This window comes from Lathyrus oleraceus, chromosome 1 (assembly GCF_024323335.1).
Source record: "Lathyrus oleraceus cultivar Zhongwan6 chromosome 1, CAAS_Psat_ZW6_1.0, whole genome shotgun sequence".
In the NCBI taxonomy this organism is placed as follows: Eukaryota; Viridiplantae; Streptophyta; class Magnoliopsida; order Fabales; family Fabaceae; genus Lathyrus; species Lathyrus oleraceus.
This window is the reverse complement of record NC_066579.1, coordinates 381,951,989-381,956,781: the sequence shown is the minus strand read 5'-3', so window position 1 is coordinate 381,956,781 and position 4,793 is coordinate 381,951,989. Positions and strand designations below refer to the sequence as shown.

The window sequence follows — 4,793 nt, the reverse complement described above, 5'->3', positions numbered from 1 at the left end:
TTAAACATTAAAGTTGTTTAGAATTTCATATAGAGTAACCTTTCTCTTGTAATCATTTTCATATGACATGAATTATAGGATATAGGGTCTAGGGAACCCTAGTTTTGACCAATTGACTTTCTCTGGTCAACCTCTTTGAACCAACTTGAAAACTTGAAGTTATATTGATCTTTGGGGATCATGGAGGATCATATATGCATAATATGATGTATAATTAAGCATCCCTTGAAATATTTGAACAATTGTTGAAGAAACTTGATGAGGAAGTTACACAAGATACCTAGATGATTTAGGGCTTCCAAGGCAAACAAACTTCAAACTCTTGATGAATCCTTGATAAAAATGACAATTAAAAAGCATGGGGATCCATATATTATACTTATAACCAATCTAGACCTTTTCTTGATTGATCCCTTGTATTGAGGGTCTCAAACCCTAGTTTTGAGCTTGATGAGGCATAGATGGACACACACACACCTACAAAAGAAACAAAGCCACATAATGATGAGATAACATGAGGGATCTTAGGGTAAGGGTCTTACATAGGGGTCTGTCAGACTCAAATTATATATCTGAAGAGTTGGAGACTTGTGATGATTTAAGTAGTGACTACTCAGATAAATGAACTAAGAAAAAATATCCATCATTTGTGATGCCAAAGAAGTTTGTGGACTATAAGTGGGTTTTGGGTACCATGTTCTCAATAAAGGAGGAGTTTAAAGAAGAAATAAAAATTATGTTGTTAACAATAGTAGAGATTTACACTTTATAAAGAATGATAAGACAAGGGTTATAGTGGGATGCAAGGAAGGATGTGAATGGGTTGCATTATGTTCAAAATTTCCAAATGAAGATACATGGCAATTGAGAAAAATGATTTACACTCATACATGCAATATGGAGTTTGACGTAAGGATGTTTAACACTAAATAGCTTGGGAAAAAGTTACACTCAACTGTTAGATTTAATCCAGCTGTGAAACTCACTACAATATCTGAGAAAGTTCATGAGAAATATAATAATGGTATGAGTAGGATGAAGGTTTATAGAGATAGAAAGCTAACACCATATTATGTACAAGGATCCTTCAAGGAACAATATTTGAGGTTGTATGACTATACACATGAGTTGTTGAGATCAATTCCAAACAACACAATTAAGTTGAAAGTGCAACCAACTGAATCACAAAATGAGGAAACTGAGCAACATGAGAACCATGTAAGAAAGTCATTATTGCCAAGTTTTCAGCAACTATATACGTGCCTTGACGCTTGTAAGAGAAGTTTTCAAGTTTGTAGACTAATCATTGGAGTTTATGGGTGCTTTCTCAAGGGTTATTATGGAGGACAAATTCTTGCAGCAATAGATAGAGACCCTAATGAAAAAACGATGGTCATTGTATTGGTTGTGGTTGAAGCAGAACCTAAGGACTTATGGGCTTGGTTTCTTGATCTTTTAGTTCAAGATTTAGATGGTCCACAAGTTTGAACGTTTAGGTAAGTCTCGTTTTCCCCACAAAAATATATTTGATTTATTGAGTTATATGGTTTTGTATATGGCCCCTCATACTACTTATTGATTTCTATAGCTTACAACTTTTCTATCAAAAATGGATGTTTTTTTATGTTGATTTTCATCATGGGGGACAGTTGGATGATAGGAGTAGATATGTGATAACACTGAAACACACTGCGTATTCAACTCGGATTGCACATGCTTATTAGGTTTTTATTGTCATTTTCTTGTGTTATGTTTGATTTTGGTCCTATTTTTAGATATTTTGCCCTACAAGAGCCTTTTGTGAAGAAACGAAGCCAAACGAGCAAGAAATCAAAGTTTTTGTGGAAATTTGTGTACATGGCGTCCAGCATGGCGGCTGCTAAGGAGGGTTCCATGACGTGTAAGCTGTCAACCGGTGGTAACTGCCACGATCCCATGAACTTTTCATGTTGTACACATGGCGAGTGCCACCTTTGTTGGCATGACCCCACTAAGGGTAGTTGGAGGACAACTTTGTCTTTTTATAGCTTTTTAGAACCTCTATAAATATGCGTTTTCACTTCACGAAATGGCATCCAACTTAGTTCACAACACTAATCCTAAAACTCATCATTGTAAAAGCGATAATCTATAACATCGGGGGTTATCGCACTTGAGTTGTAGTTAGGTTGGAGAACTGTTCAAATAATCTTGCCGCCATTTTACTTTCCAGTCAAGTTTTCTTTTCAAGTGTACCAGATTAAAGTCTTCGATTTGGAGCAGGTTTCTTATTCAAGTTTATTCGCATTTACGTTTTATTTATCTTGCATGCTTTAGTTTATTTACTTGCCTGTCTTGCTTTTACCTACTCGCTTAATTAACTTGCATATTTTATTTATCTATTCTTTAAAACATGATCAATTATACTATGTTGATTTCTATTTCCATGTCTGGATAAATCTTTAAAGGTTAGGATGTAAGGATCATCGTTAAGATGATACTCCATTATTTGTATCTATAGAGATGCTTTAGGGGTTGTTTTGATTTTAACACAAGTTTTCAGTACTTATTTTGTTCGGTAACTACGAAAGTAGAGCCGAGGTATAGTTGGGTATGATTGAAAGTCTCCCAACTCTTAAAAGATAAACTTAGTTAGTTTTAGCTGGTCAAAAGTAGTGAAAGCACTTTGTCCGGATAATTGGGAATTCTTAACACTATTAGAAAACAATTTTGAAACTATTTTCGGACACGTTTGTAGGTTTAAAATACGGACCCTTGAGTGAAAGCCATTGATCCCTTTTAAGTTAAACTTTCCAAATCAAAAACACTTTTTAGATAAGTCAAGAATTTAATTTCTTAAAAATATGTTTACTACTTTAACGCAACAAGCACCCTTCATCTATGACAATGAAGGGCATTAATTAGAGAGTAAGACTCGGTTCTGAATACGCGAAAGCGACAATTCCTGTTAAATTGATTCTTCTCTAAGTATAAAATATTTCCCCATAAGTATATCTATTTAGAAACAATTGGAGTATTTCCTAACATATGCGAATTACATCTGAGCCTGCATTTTTATCTGAATTTATTTACTTCATTATTCCCTTTTCTGTGTACTTGAACCTATCTATTTGATTTGCCTTAGAGAAACACTGTAATGATAGAAGTCGATAGATTGATAATTTGGTCTCTGTGGGAATGATAATCTTTTGTATTACTTTGACGTGTTTCGTATACTTGAGGATAGAAATTACACACCCATCAAGTTTTTGGCGCCGTTGCCGGGGACCAATTACATCAAATTTTCGTACACTATTGTTACACCATCTAGACTAAGGCCCCTTTTAGCTGGTAAATGCGAAAAACTCACAGTACCAGAAGTTTAGAAGATCCAATAGCTGAACTAGAGCGATACGCTCGCGCACGTCGTTTGCTCCAAAGAATTAGGAGAGCATTGGCCGAAGACCACTTAAGGAATTTTCCCGACCTTCTAACGGAGAACCCAGTTCTAGTATAGTAAACCCGACTATTCCTGTTAATAATTTTGAATTAAAACCCTCTTTATTACAATTAGTTCAACAAAATCAATATGCGAGTCTCGCTACAGAGAACCCAAATCGACATTTAAAAGTATTTATCCAATTAGCTGATACGTTCAAGACTAATGGTGCTTCGCTTGAGGCAATTCATCTAAGACTATTCCCGTTTTCCCTCAGAGATAGAGCACGGTCTTGGTTAGATTCCCTTCTAGATAACTAGATAACTACTTGGGAACACCTCAGGAGAGTGTTCCTTGCAAGATATTTTCCCCCATGTAAGACCGTTGTCCTTCGAAACCAAATAACCCGATTCACTCAAAATTAAGGTGAATCACTTTTTGAAGCTTGGGAAATATATGAAGAACTACTAAGAGCTTGTCCACACCATGGCCTAGAACAATGGTTGATTATTCACACCTTTTATAATGGACTTCACTATAACACAAATATGTCCATTGACGCTGCCGCCGGTGGTGCTCTGATGAACAAACCTTACCCCGACGTTTGCACTCTCATCAAAGATATGGAACAAACCATTACCAATGGGAGTCTGAATGAGCATCAGTGGAGAAAAGGGAGGCCAAAGGAGGAATACATGAGGTCAATTGTATGGACATGATGAAAGCTAAAATGGACGCATTAGCCTTGAAGGTTGAACACATGTCTGCAAATCCTACAAGTGCAGTAGCTGTAGATTATGAAATCTGTGGAACCAAAGGACATCTTGCACAAAAATGAAATCTGTTAACTGAGTCGAACTCAGACCAGGTCAATTATGCCCAAGGAAACCCGTTTTCAAACACTTACGACCCTGGATGGAGGAACCACCCAAGTTTCTCTTATAAAAACAAGAACCCTATCCAAAACTCTACATCTCAAAGACCACCAGGTTTTCAAGATCAAAGATAAATCCAACCTATGTAGGTCGTTCCTCAAAAGCCAAATCTTGAGAAAATCATGGAGAACTTCATTTCGGCCCAAACTCAGCAAAACAAAGAGTTCCTGAACCAAGATATTCATATAAATGAATTGATCATACAATTAGGAACTAAGGTTAATTCGATAATCACTCACAATAAGATGCTTGAAACCCAAATCTCGCAAATATCACAACAACAAGCCCCTCAGGCCACACCTGGAGGGCAATTTCCTGGACAACCTCAACCCAACCCCCGAGGGCAAGCTAATGTTATTACCCTACGAAGTGGGACCACTTATGGTGAACCTGTAAAACCAGCCTTGGGTGAACTAGAGGCTTCTAAGAAAAACGTTGTG

The 4,793-nt window shown here is 36.6% G+C and overlaps 1 non-coding gene across 1 annotated transcript; it reads right to left on the bottom strand.

The window, feature by feature from the left end:
- Positions 1–3,804: 3,804 nt before the first annotated feature.
- On the bottom strand, positions 3,805–3,911 carry LOC127116664 (small nucleolar RNA R71). The gene has a single exon (XR_007801467.1). It is a non-coding gene; the product is annotated as a small nucleolar RNA R71 (small nucleolar RNA).
- Between the last annotated feature and the right edge of the window lie 882 nt (positions 3,912–4,793).